This window comes from Scyliorhinus torazame, chromosome 12 (genome assembly GCF_047496885.1).
Source record: "Scyliorhinus torazame isolate Kashiwa2021f chromosome 12, sScyTor2.1, whole genome shotgun sequence".
NCBI lineage: Eukaryota > Metazoa > Chordata > Chondrichthyes > Carcharhiniformes > Scyliorhinidae > Scyliorhinus > Scyliorhinus torazame.
In genome coordinates, this window is record NC_092718.1 from 41,223,484 (window position 1) to 41,239,008 (window position 15,525).

Here is a 15,525-nt window from a genome sequence, read left to right on the forward strand (position 1 = left end):
GTTCCCCTCCAAGTCACTCGCCATCCTAACTTGGAAATCTATTGTTGTTCCTTCACGGTTGCTGGGTCAAAATCCTGGAACTCCCTCCTTAATAGCACTGTGGGAGTACCTACACCACATTCTCAAGGGCAACTAGGGATGGCAATAAATGCTGGCTTAGCCAGCAACGTCCCAGTTAATGAATTTAAAAAATGATGAAATCCACAAAATTAGAATAGTAAATGGATTTTTCTTCCATTCAGTTAGATGAGTATAAGCTTTGCAACTAGAAAAGTAAGAGATATCTATTGTATCTTTAGACAAGCATGACAAAAGAATTAGAAATACAGAAGCATGTGAGTTTGATACAAGATACAAGGGCAGCACGGTAGCATTGTGGATAGCACAATTGCTTCACAGCTCCAGGGTCCCAGGTTCGATTCCCGGCTTGGGTCACTGTCTGTGCAGAGTCTGCACGTCCTCCCCATGTGCGCGTGGTAGGGTGCTCTTTCCAAGAGCCGGTGCAGACTCGATGGGCCGAATGGCCTTCTTCTGCACCGCTAATTCTATGATATGATATAGGATTAACAGAGGTTTATAGAATAGGTCTTCACTGTACAATGTTTGGCACTAGACGCCCTAAATGCCTGCGAAGTAGCCGTGACGTCACATAAGTCATACCTGCAGACTTATTTTGTAAAGTGGGTGGTTCTGCTCGAGGGGAACATGACTCAGATCTTAAAGAGCCATTGCACACTACTACAATAACCCACATATATAACATTCATCACTCTTTACGTCTAAGGTCCAACGTAACTAGGATATTAACAAAGTAATCTACACCGATATACAAGTGCAGACATCATATGCTTACATTGTATTAACACAGCCAATAAGACATGATCAGGTGGATATCTGTTTCTCGCTGGTTGCCTGCACACTTCCGGGACCTTGTCATTCTCGACCTTCGGTGTATTTTCAAGTTATCGAGTAGATGTCTCAACCCTGGGAGGTGTTAAAGCAGGACCATTACTGAGTAAGGAACCCGATTCCTTGATTTGCATGCTTTGTGGTTGCTCTTTCGCAGATCAAGAGGCCTGCCTCCAGGTTCTCCAACCAAAAAGGGAGGGGTTGGGGTACAATGATGCACCAACTACAGCAAAGAATCACTTTTAATTTAGCGGGACCCTAATAGCGGGTCAAAATGGCAACCTGTTCCACAACTTTCCCAGCTAGCTTGCCCCCCCACTCGCCTTCAATGGGCTGAAAGTCTCAGTTTTCATGTAGCAAATTCTTCATTTCAACCATGACAGAAAAGGGGTACGGGTGAGTGGTTGGGGTCCAAAGTCTAACAGGTGGTCCAACTACAAGTTGTTACTAACAGCTGCCTTAGGAGCAGGATGTGAAAGCCTGCCTATAATCTAAATCTTATTTAAATCAAAGGAAGGAATATCTTAATTCCCCTCAAGCAGAACCACCCACTTTACAAAATAAGACTGCAGATACTTCAGAACATTTGCCAACATTGAAATTTCAAAGTAACCGAGGCATTCCAGAGGTGATGGGATTTTATATATGGCAAAGGATGGAACAAATGTTGCAGTAAGAAATGCAGACCTACAAGCACAATTTGATCCAAAAAAGGAATGGGGAGCATTTTCCAGCTCAAGTCAGATACCAGCAGAGCTCCTTAGATCAAAGAAGAACTCAAAATTCCATAGTCACAAAACACACAAGAAAACAGGGGAGGCTATATGAGACATACGTACAAGAGCATTTTCCTGCGATAGGAGTCTTCCAGCATAGTTTACTAGGTAACTGTAGCATGTGGTGTATCAGTGAACCAAACTAAAATCATTCCCAGTGGCACAAGTGTCACGGCATCAGGGACCCGGCCTTGGGTCACTCTGTGTGGAGTTTGCACTTTCTTCCCCTGCAAAGGTTTCCTCTGGATGCTGTGGTTTCCCACAGTCCAAAGATGTGCAACTTAGGTGGATTGGTCATGTTAAAATTGCCCCTTCGTGTCCAAAGATGTGTAGGTTCAGCAGGTTATGGGAATAAGGTGGGGGAGTGGGCTTGGTGGGCTGAATTCAGAAGACTTGATGGGCTGAATGGCCTTCTTCTGCACTGTAAGGATTCTAGGATTCTGGACAGTTTCTGCATTGGGCGCACTTGGTTATTCTGGCCCTTTTGAAAAGTGATATTCCCATCTTGATTTTCCACTCAAACTCCAGGTAAGTAGGGATACAATAGTGCTTTTTTTTTTTAAGAAGAAAGACCTTTCAAAATGTTCCTAATGGTGTTCCTGCACCAAAATTTAGTCCAGTGTAATTTTTGTACTATCCTTGGTCTGCGAACTAACGCAATTAACAGAAATTTCCAATGTTGATTAATTCACCGGATGGCATAACCATCTTTCTGGCCTGCTTCTTACAACCCATTTAAAAGATTGGAGAAACCCAAGTTGTGCTAAATGTAATTTGTGTTTAAAATTACACTGGTTGCACTAGTAAAACAAAATTATGACACAGAAACTCCAAATCTATCGCTTCTCTTGAAGGCATTGGCTTTCATTCCTTTTTTTTTTAAAAATATTTTATTCAAGGCATTTTGATATAAACAAACAAAAGCAGAAGAACTAAACAACAATATTATATTTTTAAATTTAGAGTACCCAATTTTTTTTTTACCCCAATTAAGGGGCAATTTAGTGTGGCCAATCCACCTATCCTGCACATCTTTGGGTTGAGGGGGTGAAACCCATGCAGACACGGGGAGAATGTGCAAACTCCACACGGACAGTGACCTGGGGCCGGGATCGAACCCAGGTCCATGTGCCGTGAGGCAGCAGTGCTAACCACTGCGCTACCGTGTCGCCCCTCAAACGACATTATAAACAACCAACACTCACTCTGCCCCGCTCCGCTAATACGACCCCCTTCTCACATCCCGCCTTCCCCATTTTAAACTCCTTAACCCCTCCCCCACTGACCCCTCAAACCTCCTTAAAGATAATAATAATATAATAATCTTTATAATTGTCACAAATAGGTTTATCTTAACAAAATCAATAAACGGCTTCCACCCGGAATCCGAGTGAACCCATCCGACCCCCTCAAGACGAACTTGACCTTCTCCAGCCTCAGGAATTCTGCCAGATCGCTCACCCACCCCCCCCGCTTTCGGCGGCTCCGAGTCCTGTCACCCGAGCAAAATCTGCCTCCGGACTATCAGGGAGGCAAAGGCCAAGACATTGGCCTCTCTCACCCTCTGGACTCCCAGGTCTTCTGACACCTCTGGACTCGGGACCACCTCCACACCCAGCACCTCAGACATCATGTCCGCGAACCTCTGCAATCTTGCACGCCCAGAACATGTGGATGTAGACCGGTGAGCCTCACGTCTGTAGTGGGTAAAGTCTTGGAGGGGATTATAAGAGACAAGATTTATAATCATCTAGATAGGAATAATATGATCAGGGATAGTCAGCATGGCTTTGTGAAGGGTAGGTCATGCCTCACAAACCTTATCGAGTTCTTTGAGAAGGTGACTGAACAGGTAGACGAGGGTAGAGCAGTTGATGTGGTGTATATGGATTTCAGTAAAGCGTTTGATAAGGTTCCCCACGGTAGGCTATTGCAGAAAATACGGAGGCTGGGGATTGAGGGTGATTTAGAGATGTGGATCAGGACTTCCGGGTGCGGCGATGACCAGCTAAGTCGCACGTTTCGGCAGCTCCCGGTGGAACGGACTTTTGGGCTCTTGAAAGGAGCCCCAACGGCAATTTTAACGGCAAAAAACACCGTGCGGTAAACCAGAAGGGAATTCCCCCTGGACACGGATGGAAAAAGGAGAGGAAAGTGGCCGGATTGCAGCGGATCCTTTGGAACAGCGGCAAGGAAGGCAAGCTAAAACCAAGATGGCGTCGGAAGGTGGCAGTTTCATATGGGGCCCTGAACAACAAGAGTTCTTGAAATGCTGCGTGGAGGAGATAAAAAAGGAAATGAAGAAAGAACTGTTGGCCCCGATACTACAGGCGATCGAAGGGCTAAAGGAGGAACAAAAGACCCAGGAGCGGGAGCTTCGGGTCGTGAAGGCGAAGGCAGCCGAGAATGAGGACGATATACAGGGCCTGGTGGTGAAGACGGAGATACAGGAGGCACATCAGAAACGATGTGTGGAGAGGTTGGAGGCACTGGAAAACAACGCAAGGAGGAACAACCTGAGGATTCTTGGTCTTCCTGAAGGTGTGGAGGGGGCGGACGTCGGGGCATATGTGAGCACGATGCTGCACTCGTTAATGGGAGCGGAGGCCCCGGCGGGTCCGTTGGAGGTGGAGGGAGCGTACCGAGTTATGGCGCGAGGATCGAGAGCAGGAGAGACTCCCAGAGCCATAGTGGTGAGATTCTTCCGTTTCAAAGATAGAGAAATGGTCCTTAGATGGGCGAAGAGAACTCGGTGCAGTAAATGGGAGAACGCGGTGATCCGCGTTTATCAAGACTGGAGTGCGGAGGTGGCGAGAAGGAGGGCGAGCTTTAATCGGGCCAAGGCGGTGCTTCATAAAAGGAAGATAAAATTTGGAATGCTGCAACCGGCAAGACTGTGGGTCACATATCAAGGGAGGCACCACTACTTTGAGACGGCGGATGAAGCGTGGACTTTTATTGTAGAAGAAAAACTGGAATGAGTGGATTATTAAAAAGAACGTTTGGACAAAGTGGTGGGGCGAATGTGGGGGGCGAAGAGGGGTTTTATGTTCTAATCCTGCGGTATGGTAACTTTTCTCTCTCCCACAGGTGGTGATGGGGGGCGGTGGGGAGGGAGAGGAGATGGGGCGTTGGTCATGGGGGGCGGGGCCAAGGGAGAAGCGCGGGCTTGGTTCCCGCGCTATGATAATTATGGCGGGAATAGAGAAGCAGGAAGGAGGGGGCGTCGCACGGTGCGAGCCGTGGTCACGGGGGGAAGCCGAGGTCAGCCAGAGTTTGCTGACTTCTGGGAGCAACATGGGGGGAGTAATTACGCTAGCGGGGGGTCTAGCGGGGGGGGTGGGAGGGGGGAATTATTGGGTTGCTGCTGCTGGGGAAAGGGGGGAGTGGGTACGGGAGAGGATGGGCGGGGAGGCACCGCCTGGGGGAGATACAGCTGCGTGGGAACTGGGTGAGAAGCTGGAAAAAGATGATGGCTAATCGGCAAGGGGGGGGGGGGTGGGAAGCCCCCCAACTCGGCTGATCACGTGGAACGTGAGAGGGCTCAACGGGCCGATAAAGAGGACACGGGTACTCGCACACCTTAAGAAACTTAAAGCAGATGTGGTTATGTTACAGGAAACGCACCTGAAACTGATAGACCAGGTTAGGCTGCGCAAAGGATGGGTGGGGCAGGTGTTCCATTCGGGGCTGGATGCGAAAAACAGGGGGGTGGCTATATTAGTGGGGAAGCGGGTAATGTTCGAGGCAAAGACTATAGTGGCGGATAACGGGGGCAGATACGTGATGGTGAGTGGTAAACTACAGGGAGAGATGGTGGTTTTGGTAAACGTGTATGCCCCGAGCTGGGATGATGCCAATTTTATGAGGCGAATGCTAGGACGCATTCCGGACCTAGAGACGGGAAAGCTGATAATGGGGGGAGACTTTAACACGGTGTTGGAACCAGGGCTGGATAGGTCGAAGTCCAGGACTGGTAGGAGGCCGGCAGCAGCCAAGGTGCTGAAAGATTTTATGGAGCAGATGGGAGGTGTGGACCCGTGGAGATTCAGTAGACCTAGGAGTAAGGAGTTCTCGTTTTTCTCCTATGTCCATAAAGTCTATTCGCGCATAGACTTTTTTGTGCTGGGTAGGGCATTGATCCCGAAGGTGAGGGGAACGGAATATACGGCTATAGCCATTTCGGATCATGCCCCACACTGGGTGGACTTGGAGATAGGGGAGGAAGCAGGAGGGCGCCCACCCTGGAGAATGGACATGGGACTAATGGCGGATGAGGGGGAGTGTCTAAGGGTGAGGGGATGTATTGAAAAGTACTTGGAACTCAATGACAATGGGGAGGTCCAGGTGGGAGTGGTCTGGGAGGCGTTGAAGGCGGTGGTTAGGGGGGAGCTGATATCAATAAGGGCACATAAAGGGAAGCAGGAGAGTAAGGAACGGGAGCGGTTGCTGCAAGAACTTTTGAGGGTGGACAGACAATATGCGGAAGCACCGGAGGAGGGATTGTACAGGGAAAGGCAAAGGCTGCATGTGGAATTTGACTTGCTGACTACAGGCACTGCAGAGGCACAATGGAGGAAGGCGCAGGGTGTACAGTATGAATATGGGGAGAAGGCGAGCAGATTGCTGGCACACCAATTGAGGAAAAGGGGAGCAGCGAGGGAAATAGGGGGAGTGAGGGACGAGGAAGGAGAGATGGAGCGGGGAGCGGAGAGAGTGAATGAAGTGTTCAAGACATTTTATAAAAAATTATATGAAGCTCAACCCCCGGATGGGAGGGAGAGAATGGTGGACTTTTTGGATCGGCTGGAAATTCCCAAGGTGAAAGAGCAGGAAAGGGTGGGACTGGGAGCACAGATCGAGGTAGAAGAAGTGGTGAAAGGAATTAGGAATATGCAGACGGGAAAGGCCCCGGGACCGGTCGGATTCCCAGTTGAATTCTACAGAAAATATTTGGACTTGCTCGCCCCGGTACTGACGAGGACCTTTAATGAGGCAAAGGAAAGGGGACAATTGCCCCCGACTATGTCTGAAGCAACGATATCGCTTCTCTTAAAGAAGGAAAAGGACCCGCTACAATGCGGGTCCTATAGACCTATTTCCCTCCTAAATGTGGATGCCAAGGTCCTGGCCAAGGTAATGGCAATGAGAATAGAGGAATGTGTCCCGGGGGTGGTTCACGAGGACCAAACTGGGTTTGTGAAGGGGAGACAGCTGAACACGAATATACGGAGGCTATTAGGGGTAATGATGATGGCCCCACCAGAGGGTGAAACGGAGATAGTAGTGACGATGGATGCCGAGAAAGCATTCGATAGAGTCGAATGGGATTATTTGTGGGAGGTGTTGAGGAGATTTGGTTTTGGAGAGGGGTATGTTAGATGGGTGCAGCTATTGTATAGGGCCCCAGTGGCGAGTGTGGTCACGAATGGACGGGGATCGGCATATTTTCGGCTCCATAGAGGGACAAGGCAGGGATGTCCTCTGTCCCCATTACTGTTTGCACTGGCAATTGAGCCCCTGGCGATAGCGCTGAGGGGTTCCAAGAGATGGAGGGGAGTACTTAGGGGAGGAGAAGAACACCGGGTATCTTTGTATGCGGATGATTTGCTACTATATGTGGCGGATCCGGCGGAGGGGATGCCAGAAATAATGCAGATACTTGGGGAGTTTGGGGATTTCTCAGGGTATAAATTGAACATGGGGAAGAGTGAGCTGTTTGTGGTGCATCCAGGGGAGCAGAGTAGAGAAATAGAGGACCTACCGTTGAGGAAGGTAACAAGGGACTTTCGTTACCTGGGGATCCAGATAGCTAAGAATTGGGGCACATTGCACAGGCTAAATTTAACGCGGTTGGTGGAACAGATGGAGGATGATTTCAAGAGATGGGATATGGTAGCCCTGTCAATGGCAGGGAGGGTGCAGGCGGTTAAGATGGTGGTCCTCCCGAGATTCCTCTTTGTGTTTCAGTTCCTCCCGGTGGTGATCACGAAGGCTTTTTTTAAAAGGATAGAAAAGAGCGTCATGGGTGAGTAAGTGGATGGGAGAGGAGGAGGGAGCGGCGTGGAAGAGATTAGAGAGGGCGTCCTGTAGGGGGACTAGCCAGCAGGCTATGGTGACAGCCCCATTGCCGTTCTCACCGAGGAACCACACCACAAGCCCGGTGGTGGTAGCTACACTGAAGATTTGGGGACAGTGGAGACGACATAGGGGAAAGACTGGAGCATTGGGGGGGTCCCCGATAAGAAACAACCATAGGTTTGCCCCGGGGGGAATGGATGGGGGATATGGAATGTGGCAAAGAGCAGGAATAACGCAACTGAAAGATCTATTTGTGGATGGGAAGTTCGCGAGTCTGGGAGCGCTGACCGAGAAATACGGGTTGCCCCAAGGGAATGCATTCAGGTATATGCAATTGAGGGCTTTTGCGAGGCAACAGGTGAGGGAATTTCCGCAGCTCCCGACACAAGAGGTGCAGGACAGAGTGATCTCAAAGAAATGGGTGGGGGATGGTAAGGTGTCAGATATATATAGGGAAATGAGGGACGAAGGGGAGAATATGGTGGATGAACTAAAAGGGAAATGGGAAGAAGAGCTAGGGGAGGAGATCGAGGAGGGGCTGTGGGCAGATGCCCTAAGCAGGGTAAACTCGTCGTCCTCGTGTGCCAGGCTAAGCCTGATTCAGTTTAAGGTATTACACAGGGCACATATGACTGGAACACGGATCAGTAAATTTTTTGGGGTGGAGGATAGGTGTGCGAGGTGCTCGAGAAGCCCAGCGAATCATACCCATATGTTTTGGTCATGCCCGGCACTACAGGGGTTTTGGATGGGGGTGACAAAGGCGCTTTCAAAAGTAGTAGGAGTCCGGTTCGAACCAAGCTGGGGGCTGGCTATATTTGGGGTTGCACAAGAGCCGGGAGTGCAGGAGGCGAGAGAGGCCGATGTTTTGGCCTTTGCGTCCCTAGTAGCCCGGCGCAGGATATTGTTAATGTGGAAAGAAGCCAAGCCCCCGGGGGTGGAGACCTGGATAAATGACATGGCGGGGTTCATAAAGCTAGAGCGGATTAAGTTCGTCCTAAGGGGGTCGGCTCAAGGGTTCACCAGGCGGTGGCAACCGTTCGTCGAATATCTTGCGGATAGATAGATGGGGGGAAAAAAGAAGGCAGCAGCAGCAGCCCAGGATTTGGGGGGGGGGGGGGGGGGGGATGGGGGTGTAGCTTGTGACAAGGCAGTTGCCAATTAGGGCTAGTTTTCATTTTTGTTATTTAATATTTATTTATTTTTTGTTTTTTGTTTATATAAAATAGGTCATTGTTATCTGTATTGTTATAATGTTGTGTAAAGGATGCACAAAGTACTGTGTTGGTTGACCAAAAATTTTCGATAAAACATTTATTAAAAAAAAAGAGATGTGGATCAGAAATTGGCTAGCTGAAAGACAGAGGGTGGTGGTTGATGGGAAATGTTCAGAATGGAGTTCCGTTACAAGTGGTGTACCACAAGGATCTGTTCTGGGGCTGTTGCTGTTTGTCATTTTTATCAATGACCTTGAGGAGGGCGCAGAAGGGTGGGTGAGTAAATTTGCAGACGACTCTAAAGTCGGTGGTGTTGTCGACAGTGCGGAAGAATGTAGCGGGTTACAGAGGGACATAGATAAGCTGCAGAGCTGGGCTGAGAGGTGGCAAATGGAGTTTAATGTAGAGAAGTGTAGGGTGATTCACTTTGGAAGGAATAACAGGAATGCAGAATATTTGGATAATGGTAAAGTTCTTGGAAGTGTGGATGAGCAGAGGGATCTAGGTGTCCATGTACATAGATACCTGAAAGTTGCCACCCAGGTTGATAGGGTTGTGAAGAAGGCCTATAGAGTGTTGGCCTTTATTGGTAGAGGGATTGAGTTCCGGAGTCAGGAGGTCATGTTGCAGCTGTACAGAACTCTGGTACGGCCTCATTTGGAGTATTGCGTACAGTTCTGGTCACCGCATTATCGGAAGGACGTGGAGGCTTTCGAGAGGGTGCAGAGGAGATTTACCAGGATGTTGCCTGGTATGGAGGGAAAATCTTATGAGGAAAGGCTGATGGACTTGAGGTTGTTTTCGTTGGAGAGAAGAAGGTTAAGAGGAGACTTAATAGAGACATACAAAATGATCAGGGGGTTAGATAAGGTGGACAGTGAGAGCCTTCTCCCGCGGATGGAAATGGCTGGCACGAGGGGACATAGCTTTAAACTGAGGGGTAATAGATATAGGACAGAGGTCAGAGGTAGGTTCTTTACGCAAAGAGTGGTGAGGCCGTGGAATGCCCTACCTGCAACAGTAGTGAACTCGCCAACATTGAGGGCATTTAAAAGTTTATTGGATAAGCATATGGATGTTAATGGCATAGTGTAGGTTAGATGGCTTTTGTTTCGGTTCAACATCGTGGGCCGAAGGGCCTGTACTGCGCTGTATCGTTCTATGTTCTATGTTCTATGATTTGCGGGCCTCCCCGCCCACACCCATCCTCTACCCTCTCAAAGAACCTACTCACCCTTGCTACTGTCATATGCCCCCTATGTATCACTTTAAACTGGATGAGGCTTAGCCTCGCACACGACGAGTACGCGTTCAACCTCCGCAAGGCCTCTGCCCACGTCTCAGCCCCCACCACCCCTCCCAGCTCCTCCTCCCACTTACATTTTATATACCCCACGAGGACTCCCTCCCAATCCATCAACTCCTTATAAACATCGGACACCTGCCCCTCCCCTATCTCGTCCCCCGACAGCACCTTATCTTGCAACCCCAGGGGCGGCTGCCCAGGAAAGAATGGCACCTCTCTCCTTACAAAGTCTCGGACATGCAGGTACTTAATGCCGTTTCCCCCTGGGCAACTCGTACTCTTCGTCCAGATCCTCCAACCGCAGATTTACCCCTCATGAACAGATCGCCAAATCGCTCAATCCCTGCCTGCCATCACCCCCGAAACCTTGCATCCAATCTCTCTGGGGCAAACTTATGTCGTCGCAAATCGATGCCCACACCTCCAGTCCTAACTGCTGCCTCCACAGCCCCAACACTCTGTAGGGCCGGCACCACCAGTGGGCTCACAGAGTACCTGGCTGGCGAGAATGGCAGAGGCGCTGACAACAAAGCCCTCAAACATGTTCCCCTACATGATGCTGCCTCCATCTGACCCCATGCCGAACCCTCCCCACGATCCATTTCCTAACCAAAGCAATATTCGCCGCCCAGCAGTAATTCTTCATGTTCGGCAGCACCAGACCCCACCCCCTCGGCCCCGCTCCAGGAAAGCACTCCTAACCCGCGAGGTCTTCCCGCCCACAAAAATACAGGGATCAACGCATTGGCCTTCTTAAAAAATGACTTGGGAACGAAGATTGGGAGGTTCTGGAAAACGAACAGAAACCTTGGCAACACCGTCATTTTTACTGTCTGCACCCACCCCACCAGCTACATCTCACCTCTTAAAATCCACTTTCACCTCTCCACCAGCTGAACCAGGTTCAAACTTTGCAGATGTGCCCAACCCCACATCACCTGGATACATAAGTATCTATAGCTCGCCCCACCACCCTAAATGGCAGCGCCCCTAGCCTTCTTTCCTGCCCTCTAGTCTCAATCGGGAACACCTCGCTCTTCCTCATATTCAACTTGTATCCCGAAAACCGGCCAAATTCCTCTAAAATTCCCATGATGCCTCCAATACTGTTCAACGGGTCTGAAATATACAGCAGCAGGTCGTCTGCATACGCCCTAAGTGCCATTGTCAGCGGCTCTACCGCCAAGGCGGAAAGCGGGCTCCCCTGCCTCTTCCCCCAAACTCACTTGGTTTGCCGCACACTTGAGACTGGTGCCTTATACAGCAACCAGATCCAATCTAAAAATCCCTGCCCGAACCGCCCCAACACCTCCAGTAGACAGACCACTCCACCCGATCGATGTCCATCGCCACCACTACCTCCACCTCCTGCCCCTCCAAAGGCATCATGATTACATTAAGCAGTCTCCTCATGTTCGCTGTCAACTGCCTGCCCTGCACAAAACCAGTTTGATCTATCACCCCCGGGACACAGTCCTCAATTCGCAAGGGAGGGGGGTTGCATCGTGTTCTGTGGCACGGGCTGGCTTGATGATGTGCACCCTGCTGTCATATCTGGGTGCCATATTTAAAAGGTTCCCAGATATCCATAATGACAGACCAGAACCAGAGAGATGTCTGCAAGGCCCTGGTCCAAAGTGCAGTGACGCTTCCCTCGATATCCTTCTGTACCGGAGGGCTCTGATTGAATTTGAGGAGAGAGCATCTGTGCTCACAGGAGTGGAACCCAACAGAGCCATTGGCGATGGGAAAGTTAGCCTTGGGCGCCCACCTAGTAACGATTTATCCACTTGATGCAAACCTCAGAGTCAAATGTGCCTCCATGTTGTCATTTGCACTCTCCTAACTTACTTACATGTGTCTCCAAAAAGAGAAAAAGGCCTGTGGAGGAGGAGGAGAAAGGATCCCTAACAAACTACAATCCCAGCCAAAGCCCAGAGATGAGCCAGGAGGGAACAAATGAGGGGATTTCCACACCTGCAGAGGTGCTCACTTGCACCCTCCACCAGCTCTGGAACACACACCTTGGTGGGTATTAGTGCTTTCAAGAAGGGTCTCACAATCTGGTGGTCTGCACGGACACATGTCCGCAGGAGGAGGAGGATAGTTCAGCCGAGGACCCTCCGATAAGCTCGGAGTTCGATGGTGAGACTCTGGAATCGGCCTTCCAACTGATGGTGGAGAGTCGCAAGAGGTGGGCAACTTCAAGCAGGGCAGTTAGAATCCCTCAACATAGTGGCTGGTGAGTCAGAGGGCATCACTGAAAATAAGTAATACGTAAAATCAAGGGGCTGGATTCTCCGCTGTCGGGATTCTCCGTTGCACCAGCAGCACACCCGGGGATTTCCCGATGGCGTGGGGCTGCCCACATGGGAAATCCCATTGACTGGATGGCAGGATGGAGAATCTCGCTGCAGGCGGGGGCGCGCCGCACCAGAAAATGGGTGCGGCGGGACGAAGAATCCCATCTATAAAATTTTGATCACAAGTGATTGTAAGGGTGAACACTGTCACTGTATCATCTGCAAATATATTCACAGTCACTAAATAATGTCTTTCAGCATCATTATATAGACTTTGTGAGGCTCCTTCTGCCCTCTTTCACACTCAACATTCCACCTTACCACATCCCCTCATATTGCTCCCCAGGATGTAGTCACTGACTCCACAAACCACTTCCTTGCACATTCACTGGACATTCCAATCCCCTATTTACTCCTTCTTCCGACTTACGCCATCCCCGCCTTTCTCCTCCCCTCCAAAACTCTCTACTTACTCCTTTCTTCCCTTACTCCCTTTACACCTACCCCACACTTGCACCATTCTCCCCATTACACTTTTCTCCCCTTTTTCCTTTCTCTCCATGACTCTTTTTTCCCCCTTTACTCCTTTCTCCTCCAAGCTCCCTCCCAACTCAGCTTCACTCCACCCTCAACACCCTCGTCCCCGCTTCACCCTCCAAATGATAATTTCATCCCGCCTCCACCCAGCTTCACCCTCACCCCAAAGATCTTCCTCTCCTACTTGCACATAAACTACCCTCCATCACTACCCCCACCCTTCGCCACATCGTTACCAGCCCATGACGAAGAACCTGAAGTTCTAAAGCAGGTCTGAGATCAGTGCTGCTAAGGTTGCTGCATTTGGACCTCCCACCTTCTGAGAACTGCTTCACAGTGGCGCCATGTGCATGAACTGCTTCACGGTGGCGCCATGTGCATGACAGTCCACCCAGCATATGATGTACATGTTTCCCTAGATCTCCTTCGCGATCTGAGCAAGGCCCTAAAGTTAAGTCCTGACATTTGCACGCCATGTTGATCCAGACATGTTTTAGACCGACGTATTTTCCTGCTGGCATAACAGAGCATCAGATGCGGGGGCAAGATTCCGGTCAGGCCTTCATTTGCATGCCATTAGTGGGATGCAAAATCGGTTTCATGCTGGCTTCCCATGGGATGATCCATCTTGGCCTCCTCTAGAGATCTCTAACATCACAAATTCTGGTCTTCAGTCAATTCGATTCACTCCATGTGATATCAATAAATGGCTGAAAGCACTGGATACTGCAAAGGCTTTGAGTCCTAACAATATTCTGGCAATAGTACTGAAGACTTACGCTTCAGTACTTACCACACCCCCTAGGCAAGCTGTTCCAGTACAGCTACAACACTGGCATTTACCCAGCAATGTGGAAAATTGCCCAGGAATGTACTTAGCCAAGAAGCAGCACTGTAGAAAAGAAGCAGGACAAATCCAACCCAGCCAATTACCGCCCGCATCAGTCTACTCTCGGTGATCAGTAAAGGTATGGAAGAGGCCATTAACATCATTAGCAAGCGCCTGTTGCTTAGCAATAACCTGTTCACTAACGCTCAGTATTGTCAGAGGATGGAAATCCTGCAGTGAGTAACTCACCTAACTTCTCAAAGCCTGTCCAGAATCTACAAAGCAGTCCAGAATCTACAAAGCACATGTCAGGAGTGTAATGGAATACTCTCTCCTTGCCTGGATGATAACAATATTCAAGAAGCTCGGCACCATCCAGGCCAAAGAAACCCGTTTGATTGGCACCCCATTAACAAATATTCACTCCCTCCACCATCGACGCACAGCAGCAGTAGAGTGTACCAGCTACAAAATGCACTGCAGGAACTCACCAAGGCTCCTTAGACAGCACCTTCCAACCCCCAACCGCTACCATCTAGAAGGCCAAGGGCAGCAGATACATGGGAACACAGCCACCTGGAAATTCCCCTCTAAACCACTCACCATCCTGACTTGGAAATGTATAGCCATTCCTTCACTGCTGCTGGGTTAAAATCCTGGAACTTCCTCCCTAACTGTAGCACCATGGAGGCAACAGTTCAAGGAGGCAGCTCACCATCACATTCTCAAGGGCAATCAGGGTTGGGCAATAAATGTTGGCCTAGCCAGTGAAACACGCATCCCTTGAATGAATAAAAAAATGTAGTCCCCCTCCCCCTCCGCTCTTGTTTATTTGAAAGTTACACTATAGAAATTTGTTGTATGCTGTTTTAATTTTAGGACTGTCAGCAGATAGATTTTAGTCAATTAACAGGTGCAAGTTATTTGTCCAGATATGTTAATTCTGTATCACTGAAGAGACTACATCTGAATCCATTCCCATTCAAACAGAATACTCACAATTTTGAATCTGAAACATTAAAGCTGTCTCACCATAGTCAAACTGCCCCACACTGACATTTGGAGTGGTAGCAAAAATCTGTTTATCACATGTATATGTTTGGAACCAGAACTGATTTTTCTACACAAACAAATGTCTTGCAGTAACATGAACCCCAGATTATGCACAGATTACAGCTTTTGTTCAAGCACTGTGTGCAGCCTGCAAGGATATACCAGCTGGCAGTACATCAAACAAAGAGCAGTAAATCTGGACCTGATGTTACAGATAGAAGATGACACTAATAATCCACCAGCCTTATCCAAAGCTAGTTTGTTCCAAAACTGCACATATTGCACCTCCTGCAAGACAGCCAAGGTTTTGATCTCCTTCTCATCTTGCAGGACTAGCCATCGCCCACACAAATTGTTATGATAAATCAGAAAGGAAATTAACAAGTGAGCATGTGGTGGAATGCAAAACCTCTCTGCCTCTGCATTTTTGGCGATAGGTTATTTTTCCAGAACACTGGTCTGGAACACATAGATTCCTGCTTAATATCAGTCTCTTTTTCCACCATTTACAGAT

The 15,525-nt window shown here is 49.1% G+C and overlaps 1 protein-coding gene across 4 annotated transcripts in view; it reads right to left on the reverse strand.

Moving 5' to 3' along the window:
- tex9 (testis expressed 9) overlaps nt 1-15,525 on the reverse strand; it is a 138,487-nt gene that overhangs the window by 52,409 nt on the left and 70,553 nt on the right. The window lies entirely within an intron of this gene.